Source organism: Megalops cyprinoides, chromosome 7, assembly GCF_013368585.1.
Source record: "Megalops cyprinoides isolate fMegCyp1 chromosome 7, fMegCyp1.pri, whole genome shotgun sequence".
Classification (NCBI taxonomy): Eukaryota; Metazoa; Chordata; class Actinopteri; order Elopiformes; family Megalopidae; genus Megalops; species Megalops cyprinoides.
This window is the reverse complement of record NC_050589.1, coordinates 3,241,560-3,261,889: the sequence shown is the minus strand read 5'-3', so window position 1 is coordinate 3,261,889 and position 20,330 is coordinate 3,241,560. Positions and strand designations below refer to the sequence as shown.

Below are 20,330 nucleotides of genomic sequence, written 5' to 3'. Positions count from 1 at the left end.
TCAAAATTTCTATGCATGAAGCATCAGCAGATAACATTTCCCTGGTTAGGGAAAGGGTCTGTCTTTCTCAAAATAAGCCTTCAAAGTTAGATTGCTGTCTTAGACCAACTAATCCAGTGTTATATTTACTGGTTAGTTGTTATAAACACAGTTACCCTTTCAACATTGCTGCTCACTGGCTCCAGTCCCCAGGAAGCATGGTGAGGTAGTGTGAGCAACTTATTTTTTTAAAAGAGAATGTCAGACTAAACTGATACACAATGTAGGCTAGACATCCAGTCATATCTGGTTGCATTTACAAATCCAACACAAAGTAAATATTCCTTGTATTCAGAATAGGATATGGATGTGAGTGCAAAATTCTCACTCTTAACAAATACAGATAACTGTCCAAAGGAGCCCACTTAGATATGAGAGGATTCCTTACTGGAAGGAGGGTTAAGCCCTACAACGAGTGTGCGTTGTATTTATTGGAATATAAATAAGATTAACATGAAGCATCTGGCAAATTTAATTTATTTAGTTTAATAACTAACTGAACAGAAAATAGAACTGTCAAGTGGTGTGCATGGAGCCACATTCATTAAACCTAATCAGCAGTGTCAATTATCAGAGAAACATTCAAAATAATGCACAGCATTTCATGGTGTTAAAAATAATTAAATCAACCGTGTCCTTAACAGAGATAGCCACACCTTTGTCTTAATTCCTCCCACTCATTCATTTCAAGATCCCTTAATGGACAAAAAGAATACATTAATGGCTGTAATGACAATAAAATGTGTGAACATTCACACACAAACATCTCGTTACCAAATGATCCAGGAGAAAACAACAGCTTCCCCCCAAAGCAAAAGAAAGGTATATTAATAAACAAATTAGGGGTTATAAACAGCATTCTGGCCCAATTCAATCTCAGCAGCACTAACACCTCACATTTTACACCCCCAGCATGCCTTACTTTGTTCTTTTACTTAATCAATGCACTAACACAGGGTCAGACAGATTCAAAGACAGGTATTTTCTGTATTGTTATTATTAATAATAAAATATTATTATTATTATTATTATTATTATTATTATTATTATTATTATTATCTTTTTTGGTTAGTTTGCACACAAAAATAAAAACACATACACAAAACCAATATTTAAAATAACGTTAGCAGCTACATTTTTATCAAAGTTTGAACCTATGACTCACGGACAAAAAAAAAAAAAAAAAAAAAACATTGCTCTGTGAAAACATGCAGTTTGTCCAACAGCACAGAGTCACAGCACCGGTGTGCAACAACAGTACACACCAAGACAATATGTGCAGCGTTATAACAGCCATCAAATCAGAATCTGCATGCAAACCCAAAACTTATGCTCCACAGCAGCAGGTGGCAGCGTACTTGGTTTATACCTCATCAATTAGCAGCAAAGAAGTACAAATAAAATATTCCAAACAAAGTAGGGGATTCTCGCATGCAGTACAGTGACACAATATACTTCAGCATAGAAATAATGTCTGCTGTTAAATTATGCATTAGCTTGCATAATTTCCTCTACCTCTGTTTGTGGACTCAAGTCAAACTACCAAAGCAATTATACATATTGTTCTAGGAGTTTGCACACTTAGGAAAAATTACTCGTGAATAATGAAAACACCCATTATGGTTTGTTCTTCATTTCCCCCTCAAGTGTTGTGCAAACAGGGCTATAACCCCTGAAGGAGCCAATTTAGTTCATAATCACGCCACATAAGCCATGCTACTGACTACTGCAGACTACAATTCATCATAACTTAAGAATATAAAGAATAATTACAAGAACAGGTCATTCAGCCCACCTTTTCCAATCATTTACATACTGCCTTGGTACTGTGTCAAGTTTAGTCACAGATCACAGATTGTCTGACTCCACTACAAATCCTGGCAAGTTATTCCATGCATTTACAATTTTATGCTCAGATACACTTTCTAGTGTGAAATGTAGTTTTTTCCTATTTTCTCATTTTGTATTTCATATTTGTACTTCCAAATTCTGTACACAGAACGTAGAAATTGGAAACAGCTTCTGACATCCACCTTATTACTTCTTCTAAATTTTTAAAAAATAATTCCATCAAATTTCTCCTCAAACTCATTTTATTGAGACCACAGCCAAACTACAGCCAGGTACTTAAGCATAAATCCAGGAAGCCCTGGTGTTTTGTAATCCTCATTCCAAAAGACGGCTCTGGCCACTAATGTAACTCTCAGTCGAGGAAACATGGCACACGGAAGCTTGGTAGGAAGACACTGCCGGAGCAGGTTCACTTTGTCCACACAAACAGAGGTAGCAAAATGCAGAGGTTTGAATATTTCTCACCTCTAAAGGAAGGTTTATCCTTTATTTGCACTCAAACAAATTGATAATGTCTGTTGTGTTGGACAAAACGACGCTTTCAATTATACAGACCCTCAAACTGAAAAATGAACAACAAATAATGAGTTGGGTAGGTAGCTAGTGAATCTAGCACGTCTGTGGCTGTCCTTGGTTATATACCTCGGGATTTGAAGATGACAGATAAATGTAAAAATCTGTATGGACTTAACTAGTAACTAGTAAATACTGACCAGCATAATTAAGTTATCTTGACTAGAAAGCAAAGAAAAATAGCAGGAATCACACTTTCAGCTGGACCGTGTTTCCCTCTCGCAGAAGAAACAACAGGCCAAAGCATCTGAGTTTTTATAATTTATTTTTTTATTTTTACTGATCTAGGTAGCTGTGAGCTGTCAAAAATCTGTTCATGTTTGTTGATCAATACATTATGAATAGACCAAGCTACAGCACTAACTGGTCAATGTAAACAACCACATTGCTGTGTTCCTACTTTTATAGTGAATTAGCTTTTAGCTGCTTATCTGTTTTTTTTTTTTTTTTTTGGTGGCATGCATAGCTTCTTCTCACAACTTTTCTCAGAAACTATTTAGCTAGCTTTCAAAATTTCTATTGGCTTCAAAAAGGGCCACTGTGCTTCCTGATTCTGTTAAAAAACACATAGTCTGCTCATATTTCAGGTTCATGAGCAAGGCCAGGACTAAAGCCTAAAGCCTGGCATTAGCCTCATTTATAATGCCACATAGCCCTGAAAAAGAAAGTGAGGAAAACAGGAAAGACTCTAACCCCAATTCTGGTGGATCTGATTTTCAACAGTGGATAAGTCGCTGTTAAGTTGCTTAGGTTTGTCTTCATATGCGACCTCTGTCAGACCCTGAACTACTCTTATTGTCCTTCTCAGTACTTTTTCAAGAGCTTCATCAACTTTTCTAACTAGTGGTGACTCATTCAAGCAAGATGCAGTTCAACCCAACAGCTTTATTTCTCTTAACCAAAAATCAAATGAGCCTATGTCCTGCTGAACTGGACTACTTATGGTATGCCACATTGACAACCACTTTCTCAAACACCAATACCCCACATATTATTGCATTTTATTTGTAAATTAAACGTGATAGCAAAAATACAGCATTTTCTTCCATTGGTATGCTCCTTTGGTATCACCACACATTAACACTGCAGTGAAAATAATTCTTCGCATTACTTAAACTAGAGTATATTCCTCCAGTTAATGTTCTCAATTTGCTTTCATCACAGGAGGTAAAATTAACACAAAATAGCAAGCAAATGAAATGATTAAAGGTTACAGGCGTCATAAATTAATTCTACATTCATTCCTTGACGATGGCAAGGTGCCCGTAAGGCTTTGCAAAAAATAACATCCAGTTAATGCCTGGCATTCACATCTGTGAAGCAAATATTCAAGTGCTTCAATTGCACATTGTAACCTTTGTTTCAGACCCGCAGGGCATAAAAATTCCAGAAAGAACACTGATGTCATGAATACAGCCTGTCAAATCTAATTTCACAAACACTGTAGGAGTTAAAATCAAGGAAGACTGGCATTAAGTAAATTGATATACATATATGCGACCCAGCATTTTAATTCCTGTATTTCTTTAAAACCGGATGAAAATCAGCCTGTAAATTTATCAAATATGAAAAACATAATAGCCATCCAATATGGCACAGATGATTGCAATGGTAAGAAAGTAAGGAAATAATTTTGACTGCAACAATGACCAAATTAACTGTTTTATTAGCCCTATGAATGTTAACTGCAAAGAACATTATTTTTTTCTTTTTTTTTTTTTTAAATAAAACAAGCTTAACTGTGATTAAATTCATTCAGACAGTTTGCTACTTTAATCTAAATTCTAGAACCCTTTGGCACTGGATCCAAAATGACTCTATTAATCAGACTAACTGTGAGGGGTGCTTGAAAACATGCGGGTGAAAATCAGTCAAAATCAAGTGGGGTGGGTCTCAAATTTGGGGGCAAGTCATTTACATCAATCTTGCCATTTCAAAAAAATCCAAGTGTATTATAAGGTATAAATATAAGGTATACAATTACAATTGAAGTGTATATATGATAATGAAAATTAGTTTAAAACTACACACACAAACACATTGATCCCAAGATTGACATCTTGGGATTAAAAAAAAAAAAAGAATAGACTTCACAACATGCCCAGCAACAAGAAACCAGGCACACAGCCTTGTCACACAGAGCCCTGAAAGAGCCTGCAGAGCTTTCAGTTTTCAGACAGAAGAAAGCCCATTTCCCCCTGCACATCAGCCAAGCTGCTGACGATCAATGTGGCGCAAAAAGCCACAGCGGTGTGACTAATCATGCCCACCGCGAGGAAAAAAAAACCCCACCACAATAATACATTACAGCACAAGACAGGGATTATTCATACATTTCAAATGGGAAATGACAAGAACCCTCCTGCACTCCTTAAACAGCACGTGCCAAACTGAATTCATGGCCTGTTTTTATCCCTGAGCCGCGGTCTCGAGAAGCATGAGTTGATTAACTCTTCACTCTTCGTACGCTGCGTACTTTCTGTATGTGTGATATTTACTTGCTTCTGGCATATTCTTCCTATATGCTTCTTATAACTGACTCACAAGGTGAATCCATGTGTCGTGTCAATCCATGAGTCAACACTGAAAAACTATAAAATTCTAGAAGCTAATAAAATTCTGAATTCTTCCTCTTTCCATGGACCGGACTTTGCACATGACAGTTATAGCAATGAAGAGCTTTTGGGTTAGATTTGTGAAACATGGTACATACATACACTCTGTCTCTACATACAGTTTGCAGTCAGTGTTCTGTTGTGAGATTTATGAATAAGGAAATTCCCATAGGGACACATACAGGAACATTTTATTGATCCTTTCCTCCTTTCCTGCTCTGCCTTCAATAACTAATTCCTTATCAAAGGTGAGTGTCCCAAAGGGGGTCTAGAACTGGACATTTCTAGGGTACAGTGTAGATTTCAGATGGATTTAAACAGGATGAAAAGCATGTTTCTCCTGCATTTATTCAATGCCATCCGCTATTTCAGAGATGCATCCCCCAAACTGTGATTATGCTTCCATAAAGGCAAAAAATCCCCCCAAAAAAGTGGAACTCCAGTCTTTAGCTAATTGTTAACATCTTCACGCAGCTCCTTGAAAGTGAGGGAAAAAAAAGGATGATCGGTAGGCATAAATCTAAAAACAGAGTGCTTGAGATTCAATTACCGTAAGTGTATTATCATGATCAGAGCTGGAAATTGCCATCATATTCAGCAGCTGCTGCTCCTCAAAAAATGGATGGGAAGACAGTGGGGGGAGAGAGCTGTGCACCCTTCTGATTTACAGCATATTACTGCCATGGTTCTTGGCTCTCTCATTCTGGGCACTTCTTCTGCTGATGCTGAAGCTGGAACAGCTGGCCTGTCTGTTCCGTAACTATACGTCTCTGTGGGAGAGGAGCCATTATTTTACAGGGTTAGAGCTATGCATGAAATGTGCGAGTTGGGATCTATTAACTTGTGCTCACTATCTCCATTCCATCAGAGACAGAGCCCAGTATGCAGTCAGAGAGGTACACTTAGGGGTCTGCTGCACAGGGCAGTGTTTCCTAGGACACAATGTGTGCATTTCCTTTCCTTCAAATTATAGACGGGAGAGTGAAACTTTAGGAACACGATAATGGGTAGAGCAGCACACAGCAGATCCATCCCATTATGGGGTTCATGAAGCCTAACTCTCTCACCAGCCAAATTGGTTAGGTTCCATTGAGTTGTTAATGGTATACTGATCCAGGCCATGTTCTCAGGGCCTTGAGAAAGATATCTGTTGCGTGATTGCAAAGGTACAACTAACGTTCAGATGAGAAGTTAAGTGAGTATAGAGAGTCAGGACCTCAGTTTAAGACCCCATGGCACACAGAGTAGGGGGTATAGCAGTGTACTAGCCTGCTTGCCCATCTGGCTCCTTCAGTGTGGATATCTAGTGGCCATGCCCTTGGCTGAGTAAATCCCTCTCTCGCCTGTTTTACACTGAGGATTTGGGCACAAACCTCCGCAGTGCTCCACTCATCATTTCTCCACCTTAAATTTGTATTAGTGTTCAGCTTTATTGATTAAAATTATATAGTTCTTCAGTCAACCATATTAGAGACCAGAGCAGATCATTGAGACAACTGCCTCAAGAGTATAGGGCAGATATTAAAGACACCAACACTTTTAAATGTAGTTGGCACTCTGTTAGCACACACAAATACACATGGCATTTATCTCCTCGGCGATAAACAACAGACGACTGTGAGGTGGCACAAACAAACCTAGCTAGTAGTCAATAAACAGTTTGAGAGATCGAAATTAATTGGAAGCAGCCGGACTCGGGCAATGATTGGGAATCGCTGCTGTAAGACGTGCCTGTAGTGTACCACAGAAGAAAAGCTTGTAGACAGATATTCTTAAACAATGTAATTAAAATTTTGCAAATTTTAAGGAATGAGTCGCTGCAAACATTTTTTTCGATAATGTGTTCTAGTTGTGCAGGTAGTTTGCACGTGAGTTTGCATTTTAGCCTTCCAACGTCGGGTAATCATTATGGATTGAAGATTATGTGCTCTTCTTTTAACTTCATTTATAAATTGCTTATGGAAGCACGCAAGCAATATTTTTTTTCGCTACAAGCTCCATCTGGCCAACTTTTTCTTGCTAAATTGTTATATATTCACTTACCTCTCCGATGACAAGTTGCATTGCCAGCATTTTAAACATGATACCAATCAAATATTACTCTTCAGCAGTTCGATTACTGAGCTGCCTCTTCGCTGTGTACTTGCAATAACAAGGTTCTTCGCAAGAACTCACTGATATTTTTCTAAATCGCACTCTGGATAGGAAAGGCGGACAAGTTCATTCCTCGTGGACACTTGGTCCAAAATAACCAAGCACACTAAGCCGTTACCATAGTGACTTCAGTGCGGTTCTGAAACGTTCCGCCGTATCTGTCAAGTTGCTGTTTTGAATTAGTGTTAATAGATCCTAAATGAATTAGTGCCAATCTGTAGATAACAATACCGGTGACGTCTTTTGTAAAGCTTTACTGAATTTCATTGAGTAGAAATGTTTATTATTCGAATTAATTTTTGTGACTATTCACTATCGGACAGTCGTGGCGTTTTGGAACGACATTGTCTTTAAAACGTCACCAGTTGCATTCTATGCATATATATGTGTGTGTATGTGTGTGCGTGCGTGCGCGCGCGACGTGCAATTAGCTTTAAGACGTCTTGCCAATTTGGTTCTGAGTGTTGCGTAATTATGCAAGTGGTATGATCATACCAACAGATCGTATCAGGACGAATGCATCTTTTGTCATATAACTCTTTACAGCCGTGCAATATACTGCATACGCTGTGATATGTTTCATTAAATATTTATTTTGATAGCTGGTAACTTTAATGGCGTTTTGAATTAAATGAGTGTGTTTAATTCCAGTAGGCCAGTCAGTTCCCGAGGTTAACTGAAGCCACACCTGTGAATGGATCAGAGAGACTGACAGGCAAACTCAATTACGATGAGAAGTCGTACCAACGATAGCATTGTCGCAATATAACTCAGATCTGTGAAGTAAGGAACCCTCGCTCTTGGAGTGCAAGAGGTTAAGGCTCAATAACGTTGCACAATCAGTTATTTAAAGATATGAATTGAGGTTACAGATATGAAACGCTGGGCAGATATAACACTATGGTCAGAACTGGCATTAGAGTTTTGCTTGGGGTTAGGGGTTTAGATGTCAGGAGCACTATATTCTGCAAGCACAGCAAGGTCAGAGGAATAATAATGGGATCCATTTAGCAGCTTTCAAAAGCAATTCCTCCCCACACAATCTTGTTCTTTCTTTGTGAGTTAAAGGCCTATATTTACCCTAGGAAACAAGCGGTGCATTCTGAACAGTCTGTGCTTTTGTACTCCTCTGAATCAAGCTCTTTACTGTTAGCCTTTATATCCTGCTCCCTGCCAACACAGCACCAGGCTTTCAACAAGCCTCCCTTAGAAGCAATATTAATGCCATGCTCTTTTGATTTAACTCCAAACAGATATATACAGAGATAATGTGCTAATTGTTGCAGAGCACTCTGTAGATTGCAACAGAATACAGTCTGTGATAATACCAATATAACTAGATAATACCTCAAATAAAAAATAAATATCTAAATAAAAATAAAATGGTGCGAACAGAATTATAAAATGAGAATGATGAAAATTATGCTGACATCAAAGGAAAACTATATTCTCATTTCAGGCCCTCAAGCCTGTTAATATATCAGATGGGTCAACAGGCTATAATTGCATGAAATGACAAAAACATGCCAAATATTTACATTTTTACTGAAAACTGAGCAGATCTCTGTAGCCATTCTGGATGTGCGAAACTAAAACATGCCTGATGATGAGTCTGAAGCACCTTTGAAAAGGGAATCCATCATGATAAGAAGCAGTGATGGTGGGAGCCAAGCATGATCTGAAAGATAGAGGTATGTATATTGTAGTAATCATACCACTGTTTGTGTGATTCACAAAGGTTGCGATTTGGATTTTAAATTCCAATGGAAAAATAAGCCACAGCATCATCTATTTACTAGATTAATCCTTCATATTATGATGTCTCATAACTCATAAATTGCCACCACTTAGGAATGATTCAGAGGGATTTGTTTGATGATTACGAATTACCAGCCTGTTATACTGTAAAATATCCAAAAAAAATGTTCAGGTCAAAGTATATCTGATAACTGCATCCAAAACAGGAAAACCCAATAAAGAAGATTATCTTGGCCAGCACCCCTGAAAGTTTCAAAGCAGGCCAGGTCTCTGCTATCCTTTCCCAGATGAACCTTGGAGACAGAGTGATGAGATTTCATGGCAGTTTCTGAGCTGAACTCTTGTTGACATGAGCCATCTGCCCTGCCCCATCAATTTGAACAAGCCATCCTCAGAATTAGAGTTTTAATCAACACAGTCTGCCGCGCTGACGGAAAACCATGTCTGAGCGCCTGAGGTAAAACAGAGTTCACGTTCCAGAAACGGGTCAAAGTTCAAAAGGAGATGAACAGATATTAAGATGTTAAGGAAAATGTGTATTTTTCCTATTTCAGCGCAGTTTACTACACACAGCCAATACTGCATTTTGTTTTATTTTTCATCAATACTACTACATATCTAAGTCTGGTCGAGCTATATTGGTGAGGATTATAGTGTTTGAGTCTGAGGCAGTTTCAGTTAGCAGAATAACATGACAAGGGGCAGGGCTTTTGAGGAAGGGAATGTTTTCCTCCTGACATCGAGCTCTGTGCCATCGGTCACTAGACTTCCTGGCTCATGTCCCCCAGGACAGGAAGTAGCAGGGACAGCCAGTACAGGAAGCCGGGGTGAGAGGAGCAGAGATCTGGCCAGGAAACAGAAAGCTCCAAGGAGGAATGAGAGGCAGGAGATCGTCCAATATCCAAGGGCACGCCCCCCGGCACGCAGCACGATCTCTCTGCATGGAGGGGGATTGGCTTCCATTCTGAAAGTCATAGGGACTGGTGTTCATGGCTTTCACACAAACAGCAAATGCAGCTGGTGTGTGCAAAAAAAAAAAAGATTGCATGGTACTTGTCCAGTACTCACAGGAACAGGGGTGCATATATCAGCAAAAGGCAGCTTCCAGTGTGTACAATCATCTGCTTCTTGTCAAAATGAATGCCTCAAACTTTTATGTATTAGGATGGCTATTTTCATCTCTGTATGGAATCCTATAAGAGTATGTATAGTTATATTTTCTTAGAGGATATGGATCAGCATGCATTCACTCTAACAAAGAAACTTGCGCTTTCAGGCTTCAACAGCTGATAAGTTATATACACATAACTATATTACTTATGCATTCAGCTAAGGCCTTAATCACAGTCAAGTGACTATCACTATGATTTTGTAAATCAATAAATTGACAAGACACAGATAATTAGAGGGCCATGCTGAATAATAATGTTCATATTTCAAATGAAGCCTCCTTTTATCTGTTTTTGTAATTAACTGGATGATTCTGTACTGACAAAATTGACAAGCTTTCTGTTTTCATTTACCACTATGTCTTACATTCAAATTAGTCATTAATAAATTGTCAATAATAATCAGTTATATGGGTAAGATTTTCTGCACATAGGATGCAATAGGCTTTATTCCCAAATATAATGTGAAATAGCTGAAAATAAACAGGGTCATCATGTGAAATGGTGTTAATTAATGATGTTACCAGAATTAACTCTGTTACTGTGACTCAAAGCAGAATGTCTGTCTGAGCTTATCCCCCAAGGACAACAATGAAGCAAGCACTTTTAAGTCCTTTGAGGTAAGGTCTCCAAAACAACTTCAATGAGTCATAATGTTGTGTTGTACCAGTTCTAGGGAAAAGATGACATCATACCTCTTGTATAGAGACATAAGACATGTCACGAGAAATTCACAGTAGATTTAGTGCATTCAAAATGTCAGATAGGTGCGATTTCCATACCTTGTTCAGTGTGTTTACTGAGAAACAGGCTTGCCACTTTAGTACCCACAAGGGGAAAATACAGTTTCCTTACAAACAAACAGGTGGCTGGAAGAGTTTGTATTTTTGACACAATACTGCCACCACCTGGTAGCAGAGGAGATAGTTTTTCAGTGTGTTTCCAAAAAACAGCCGTTTCTTAGTCATGTTACACTTAGCTCCTGAGATGAAAGAACAAAAATACATTTTCAGCAGAAAAAAAGCTATTGGAAATTAGGAGAAGCTGGTATAAAACTAACACCTGGATCCAAAACAATATTTATCCTTAACTCTAACTTAAACTTTTTTATTATTGCAAGTACTATGGTTTAATACATCTTTTACCATTCAGCTTTTTCCATTCATTTTGACAGTTGTTGAATTTTACCAAAAAAGTTGCACTTGCATTAAATAGTGAGTCTAAGTTAAGGATGTTGGTCTTTAGATGTTGCAACTTCAAAGAATATACAAATTTCAAGCAAATGTCTTAAATCTAGTCTGGCGTTGTTGAAGTCTGACAGGTATTTGCATCAAATCTTCTCCCATAGCAAATTCAGACAAGCTTACTGTACTCATTCCGATCAATTGCATTGCAGGGAGAGTTAAGTGAGATTGTTCACAGTATTTGCACGCTGTATTTGCACAAATTGCGCACAGAACCTTGCGTGAGTTCAAACTGTTACCCATCTGAGCAGGAGAAGGAACAGAAATGCGTTTCTGTAGGGAGTGACAGCATTTCCGTTACGAGTTTCCCAGCGGCACGCCAGTGAAGACAATAACTTTGATCAGTCTGCCACCTAGTGTCACATCACTGGGAACAATCTTACAAGCTCTGCAGGTTTGATTGACTGAAAAAAAGACAATAAAAACTGCTAACTAAGAAGAGAAGAGACATATCGATTGAAGATGAAACCTCCATTCACCACTTTGATGAGATGCAGATGGGGACATTTGTATTCATTTCTTTCAAGGGCTAGAAAGTGTCTTTTTTGTAGACACTCAAAATCGATGACTGCTCACACTTTCTCATGAAATAAATTGTGATTACAGGCAACAAGTTATATTTTTTTAGTACTTTAATTCACAAAGGGAATGAATTGAAATGCTGGGATGTACATGCCAAGGCACTTTCTGTATCAGAGAGGCCAGCACACCTCTTGCCTCAGATGTATTCAGACTGCTTTGAGCGCAAATTGTCGTTGGTAGATCTCTCTTTTTAAAACAAAATTCACACACTCTCTGTATAAGGAGACACAAAGGGAAAGTATCCACAATAGTTTTAGTAATATGCAAAAAAACGGGACTTGCCCTGAGTCAGGCCACTCCCATTGCTTGATCAGAACTGCGTGTTTTGTGTGCATGTAACCCCGTATTGGAGGTGTATTTTTCATGGAGCAGGGGTTCCCTGGACAAAATTGAACATTCCATGTTTTCTTATTCAGGAGTTTTTATTTAGCAATATGTCAAAGTGTCATTAAAATATAAATCTTTATAGGCTTAATAAAACTAAATATACTATTCTTTCTTGCTACCACAACTTAAAAACACTTTCATTTAAAATCCATTCAAAACAGTAGCTATGGTCTTTTAGATTGAATTGGATAATGGTTCACGTGATTGCATTTGCAGAGAGAGGGTTGCCTCTATGCCTCTTTCTTCTCTATAGGACAGGAAACAGGACTGTGAGACAGGCAGGAGGAGGGATAACCTCACCTCTCACCTTTAACCTCTGACCTCTCACCCCCCAGCTCTTTCAAGAGTGTAAAATTTCCCCGATTGTTTCATATTCATAACTGCAATTGATTCGTTGAATTATTACTCAGGATACTATGATTGATAGCAACTATAGTGACAGAATCCAATATTCGATATACATAGTTTTAATCATGTCTTCATCCCAAATGAAATGAGAAAAAGGACTGCTTAAGATGAGTTTAAAAATGATTTCTGTGGAGAGATTCCATTGGAAGCAATAACATATGATGCAATGCACTGACATCTAATTGTTCATTCTTCTCCACATTTAAGTCCATTTACATATGCAGCAAAGAAATGGACTCAAAGAAAGAGCAAGAGGGAAACATGACCCCCATTTCAAATCAGACACAGGCAACACAATGCGGGTATCTGTTTAAGCCACTATTATTTTCAGTGACATACCCTTCCTTAGGACAATGCCTCATCAAACCTATTACATCTCATTGTACCCTGAAATCTGTAAATAATAATAATAATAATAATAATAATTACAAAAAAGTGGCCAAAAATAAATGTACTGCACTGCACATGGAATGATGTGTGAAATGAGGTGAAGAAACCTCTAACATCCCTGATCACTGGAATGCACATCTGGGCAGAAGAGTCAATGGCTTGTATCATGGGTAAATGAGGGGTCGCCTGGCCTCTCTACCCAGATAAAGACTCAGCCGCTGTTAGCAACGACATAATAATGTAACATCCGCACCCCAACCTGCCAATTTAACATTTTTATTATGTGTCTCAGACTAGGACAATAGATGTGAAGTGTGACAGGAGATGAGCCTGAATAGAAGTGTGCCTTTTGGCCCGGTACGTGACATTAGCTGAATTCTTTGATGAAATCCATTATTAAGCGTGCATCAGAGACATCAGCTACCAAAGAATGTGAGCAGCTGAAAAAGTCAGATGAGTAGATTTCTTTCATGCCTGAAGAATCACAGGGCTGGAATGAAGGTTTATGTGAAGAAGTAATGGTGTGGAAACAGGATATTTAAGGTTAAAATCTCCATACAAGGCAGAGGCATGCATTCGATCCCTGTCTTGTGACATATTACATGTCTCACTCTAACTGGATGGTTCTGTTCAATCTCCCAGTTATCTGTATCTGTCCACAAATACTGTTGATGCAGTACTCTGCAGTGTACACAGACTGGTTCTGATCGAACAATGTACTCTTAAACTGTTATCAAACGATAAGACACTCCCTTTTTATAAGCCAAAATATGACTCAGTCAAAAAAAAAAAAATAACAGTTGTTAAGGCCCACACGGTGAAAATGACATTTCGCTGGGAACCCGAAATGCCCATCAAGTTATTTCACAGACACTGATTTCAGCCTGAATGAAGCCGAGGCAGCTTCTAGTGATTTCTCTCACCGCCATTTCGACAGTCAGATCTCGACTGGCTCAAAGTGGGTCAGCGCTTTTCCAAACTTGTGAGGGGATTATGAGTCACAGATTTATTTATTTATTTTTTTCCCCCTGGATAAAAATGATGCCAAAAGGAGAGGGACTTAAGAGTCACAGTCATTTTTTTCCTCTTGCGGTACGGGGATAGAGACAAATTGATGTGCACCCTTTTCATCGCTCCTAAATTTGGATTATCTTACTGGCACAGTAACATCAGTAATCCATTAAAAGGGCAGTGAGGAATTGTTTTCAGTCCTCCAGCAGATGTTTTGATATTGCTTTCCACTGCATCACGGATTATTGCGTGGCGCTGTTTCAGGGACGTCAAATCCTCCACTAAGCAGTTGATTTTACACTGACAGCCATCATCCAATCTGACTGAGGTTCAATTCATGCTCCAGTGATACATTTCCTACTGTGACGCAGCTTTGATATTAGAGTTAAGTAGAGATCATTCCTTTATTGCTCAATGCATTCATTGACTCAAAATGAAACAATAACAACTGGTAATCATTGTTAACTGTAAATTGATACATAATAACCTGATAATTACCACATAAATCATTATATTACTGTATTAGTGCTCATTGTACAAACTCGGTAATTGCTCTCCTCTACTGCAGCCTAATTCTCAATCAAAATAATATGTAGGTATATAGTAATGACTACAAGTCTAATTAAAAGCAAACAGTAATGACCGTTATCATTTGGCAACATTATTACATTGATAGATAAAGGAAATGCAAGTGTATATTCAATTACTTTTATTCTGCATTTGCATTAAAAATGTCATTCATATGAGCAAAATGGTAATGACAGAGGTGTAATATTGAGAGGTCACTTACTTGAGAGGTAATTAGGTATCAATTTGATAAACTACCTGCTGCCTCAGAGAATTATTAAATAATAAAAAAAACACAGACCAGGCTGTCCATTTTAGACACCGGTTTGATTTTGTAAGCAAATGATCGCACGTGTGCCTATGGTAGTTTATTAAAAACGGACTGTTACCTAAGCAAGCTAGCATTTCAACTCCTAATTTAGTTTTATAGAAATTTCCTTCTGCTTTATATTTTAACATAATGACTGTATAAATTGAGTGATGCATTCTATTTCCTATATAAGTAAGTACTGTATATAAACCAATTAATGTATATTATTATTTGCTTTCTTCACAAATGGTGTCTCTAGTACTATGTCATAGCAAGGTTATTTAAGAAAGTATATTTAAGTGAGATAAGTGATCTAAAATCATTGTTTCACATGTACTCATTATATTATTGCTAGATATTAATATCATAATTATGTAGTAACTATCACAGTGGGCTCCAACTAACTTAAAAAAGAGGGGCCAGCTGGTATACTGGGAGAGCAAAACTGCAATTAAAGAAAGATGTTCAGATTAGATTTTGTAGTTATGGATCAAAATGCCCAGGTGAAAGTTTAGGTCTGCTCACACCCACCTGGGCCTCCCTGTGCAACCTCCCTGCAGAACTGCATTGTGTGATCGGTGAAAGAGAAATGGCCAGGTTGTCAGTACTCCCGCCTCCTAGCCCTGCGCTTTTGGTTTTTTTTTCCTTTTTTTCCCTTGTGTTTCTGCCCGGCCCTTCTCTCCGCCCTGTCTCCGCCTGATTACCTGCGCACCTGCATCTCATCCCCTCGTCGGTCTGTCCCTTTATATGCCCTGCTCGCTGTTCAGTCATTGCTAGTTCGTCTCAGTGTTTTTTGCCTGTTTCGTCCCCGCGTTTTCTTTGCTTACTGATTTTGTGATTTTCGACCTGCCTGTTCCTGACTCCGTTTTTGCCTGCCGCTTTGCTTTGTTTGCCTGATCGTGCCTTCCCGTTTTTCCGACCCTGCCTGTTCTGACTTTCCCGTTTTGGATTTGCCCTCGGACTGCCTCTCTGGTTTTTGACCCTGCCTGTATACTCGTTATTGATTCTGCCGTGCGTTTCTCTGCCCTCGCGTTTTTTGGGTCTGCGACTGTGTCCTAGCCTGTGCTCCCTGACACAGGTATTAAAAGGTATTAAAAACTGTTATGTTTGGCAAAAGCTGTTTGCAGGCAGATCACTCCTCTGGCTTTAGTGACAAGGGAGCTGCAGATATAGCAGTCAACAGAGGTATGTCAGCTGTGGTTTTTATACATGGCTTTGACCATCCATACAGCACTATGGAGACATACAATTAGTTTACTGCAGTAAAGACCCGGGGTGCTCACAAAGGGAACAAAATGTATTTTTTTCCTGATAATAGACAAGGATTAATGTCACCTTCGGCACTGCAACAAAGATAGACCCACACACCCACTGACACACACACACACCAACGCTCATCACCAACCAAGTACACAACACATACACACACTTGCACAGACACATCAACACACATACACACACTCGCACAGACACATCAACACACATACACACACTCACACACACACCAACGCTCATCACCAACCAAGTACACATCAACACACAATACAGACATACTCACATGCACCAACATGCTTACACACACACACCAACACACATACACACTCATGTGCCAATACAGTTACACGCACACACACAGCCAGGCATACAAAAACACACCAGCATAAACACACACACACACCTGTATATGCAGCACACACCAACATATAAACATACACACAAACACACACACACACACACACCACATGGTCCGGCTTTCTGCTGTTTTCCCATTTCCCGGGTAGCGGGCACGATTAGCGCTGTTTAATGAGCTATACAGGCAGAATCCTGTAAGTATCTCCGCACAGCGCCGGGCCCCTCCGGGCAGACTCTACGCATGATCCAGCTCGCTGTCGGGGGGCAGTGGGAAGAGGGGGCTGTGAACACATCAGCTCAGCAAGGAAGGCAAGAAAGAGAGAGAGAGAGGCAACAAAATCTGCTCAGCCTCTTCGTCTGCCGCAGAACCCCCCCCCTTGCCATCCCCCCACCCCCCCCACCCCCGGATCTCAGTGGAATTCCGCAGGCGTCTGCGTGCTGCCATTCTCCTCCTTTTCTGTCTTGTCACTTATTTACTTCACCTGCCTAGCCGCCGACATTCTCTGTCACCTTTTATAATTTCATCATCGCCATGACGCCGCCAGAGGCCTGGAAACGCCTGCGATTGTTTCTGCGGGATGCGAGGCTCAAACGTTTACGGCGGAAAAAAAAATAAATGTTGTATAACATTCCGAGCGAGGGTCCATCAGTGAGCCCCTGATTATTTTACCAACAAATAAAAACAACACTTCAGTGTGTCCAGCCATAAGCACAACAAACCGCAGCGAAGACAGTGACTGGATTGCTCCAAAACCGACAGCGTTCTTTCCATTTTGTGACCCCCGGACTCCGGGTTTTGCAGCGCTGCTTTTTCATTGCGGTTTGGTTTTCGGGTGCAGTCTGCTGAGGGTGTGTGGGTCTGCATTTAATAAGCTTGTTTGCGAACTTCCAGGTCTGGGGGGGAACACGGCCACTGGGGAAGCCAGGCTCCTTTACACTCGGCTCCTGGCTGCTCTCTTTGAGCGGGGCGTAGAGTGGGTGGTCTGAGGTCAGTGCCTCCGACCCAGCCCAACCTCCCAGAAGCACTGGCTTCATCTTTCTGTTGCTACTGAGGGCGTCACTCAGCCTGCCTCAGATAAGAGGCTGTGCTAGCAAAGAGGCAGATGCACCAGCAAGGAAAGCTTCCCCCCCTCTTGGGCAGGGGCAGGTGGTTCACGGTTTAAAAGTGTGTGTGTTACTGGTACACATCCCACAAGAGGGGATTGCAGGCCAAGTCCCGACAGATATACAGCCTCCCTTCCCTCGACTGTCACCCTGAGCCCAGGAGAAATGAATCAATTCTCAGCTCCGTGTGCAACACTTCCACGGCAATAAACCCCTCCCTATCGCACACGCCTTTAAAAATACCCTGTTATTTACTGTTGTGAGGTGTGTTCTGTTCCTTAGGCACATCCCATATGAATAACAGCTTCTCATCCAGTGAATGACAGACTGTGTTTTGTTGGAAATGCATTGTTGGGTGTTCGGACAATCAGAAGAGCCAGGCAAGGTGTGAAGGCCACTCACTCAGTGGACGTAAGCTTAGAATATAGTTCTTTTTTGCTACTGGTAAAAATGGGCTTTTGCTGCAAAGTTTGCAGACGTGGAATGGCTTGGATCCAACCCCACTGATAGATAAGGGCTTTAAACTTGTGAAGTTTGATTATTGGAGCAGGAAATTGGATAGCATGAATCTTGCTTGACAGGACAATTTCCATCTCTCCCCCCCACCAAAATAGTGGAGCCCAGGGCTTATTAAGCAGATTATTGCTGCATGTAATGGAAAACAACTCAGAACTGTTCAATACATAATTTTCCCGTTAGAGTTGTTCGGTTTCAGCATGAACATAAGCCTAATTTACAATTTTATCATTAGACTCAGCAATGGCTTTCGGTGTGTCTAAACTTCTTTTAGAATGAAGAGGGAAATAATATTATCTGCTTCTAACAGAGGTATGTTAGATCAGCAGTGTGGAGTGCCGTTGCATTCCTCATTTAGACACAGAGGGTGGCTGGTTCACCTTACAAAGGTGACATTACCTCTGTATTTTTGGAAAAGGTGGCTACGCAGGATCTCTCTAGACCAGCATGAGAAATAGATTCCATTTGTAAGAAAAATTAACAATTGTATTAGCAATTCATCAAGCTGCGTCACACCTCACACTGGGTATCGAGTCCTAATGTAGTGAGTGATTGCACTGATCAGATCAAATTCCACTGGGTCAGCCCCGCCCCTTGTGTAGTGTCACCTACTGTGGCTCCTCCCTCCTGACCTCAGCTTGCCCTTTGAACTCCCAGGGGAAACAGCCAATAGAGAGAGAGAGGGACAAGGCTAGCAGACGTGTAATGGTATTAAGGCCACTCTAATTGAGGTTAAGTCCAGACAATCAGATAATAAGGAGCCTGTTGTCTGTCCTCTACACGAGGTGAGTAGCCTCATTTCACCTGCATGACATGATCACACGGTAGAGTCACACCATTAAACAGTGGGCCTGATATCAGCCATGCAACACTTGAAGCCCATTCTAAATGCATTAAAATATGAAACATCACATTTCTACTACCTCACCTTTGAGTCAGCTTTTGTTTCATTCCTGAGATGGTATTTGATTCAAACTGCAAAATTAACTCCTCTGATTTGTGAAATCCACCAGAAGAGCTTATTGTGGCATCTATGAAATGTTTCAGCAATACAGAGGTCATATTAGGGATAGAGAAAGCTGTTGTTAAAACACGTTTCCTGGGGGGGCTCAGAAAAGCAGCCCTGCAATTCAGCCAATACACACTGTCTGCCCCACACTCCAACTGCTATCCAACTAACATCCTTATGGAGTCATACAATATTTAGGAGGCAGCTCCTAAAATATGAACATGTTTCCACCCATATTCATATAAATTTACTGGGAATATATAGCCAGGAAAACCCAGAGGTTCAGACATGTCTACCGGTACCACATACAGTAGCTCATCTGTGGCCCACAGCCAATGTCAGGATAAATCTCTCTGTTTCTGTCTCTTGGTGCAGATTCTAAGACAAGCAGCAGCTATCGGCCCTCAGGGTTTGACACTGTTCCTGCAGGCATGAAGAAGCACAGAGAAACAACGAGTCAAACCCAAGGATGAACAAGGATCAAACAGACTCTGCATCGAACAGGTTTTTAAAAAAAATTCATCAGAAACCCGGAACAACCTTTTGCACCCTGCACATTTGCACACGCGTCTGATTCAAACACAAATTTCTTAGAGTTCAGTAACAATAGTATATTATCGTGACTCGATCCGACTGGCTACCCAAGCCAAGGTTAAATATTCAGATCACACACAGAGCTCTGATGGAAATGTCTTCTTGTGAAGGGATGTTTGTAATGATGAGAAAATGTAATGAATACAAGTGTTTACAATACCGACTCTCGGCAAAGAGAAATGGAAAGGTAATTTGAATTTCGCAAAATAGTTTAATAAAACTGAGTGAATAACAGCTCCTCTCTGTGCAGAAAATATTTTATAAGAAAGTCTTCCTGGAAGAGAAGCTTATAAACAGGGGTACAAAATATCATTATTCAAATAAAGAATTTTACAGGAGGATCAAAATTAAAATGTGAGATTTGCTAATATTGTTTTTATGGGACGTGTGAATGTTTTTATCGCCACATTGTTTTGG

At 40.0% G+C, this 20,330-nt stretch overlaps 1 protein-coding gene across 4 annotated transcripts in view; it reads right to left on the bottom strand.

Moving 5' to 3' along the window:
- Positions 1 to 20,330, bottom strand: part of kazna (kazrin, periplakin interacting protein a) — a 265,787-nt gene that overhangs the window by 231,653 nt on the left and 13,804 nt on the right. The window contains exon 1 of one of the 4 annotated variants that reach the window (XM_036534461.1): positions 7,122 to 7,239. The exons of the other annotated variants lie outside the window; for them this stretch is intronic. The gene's annotated coding sequence lies outside the window, so the exon portion shown is untranslated. Of the gene's footprint in view, positions 1 to 7,121; positions 7,240 to 20,330 lie in introns of those variants that run through there. 4 annotated transcript variants of the gene reach the window in all.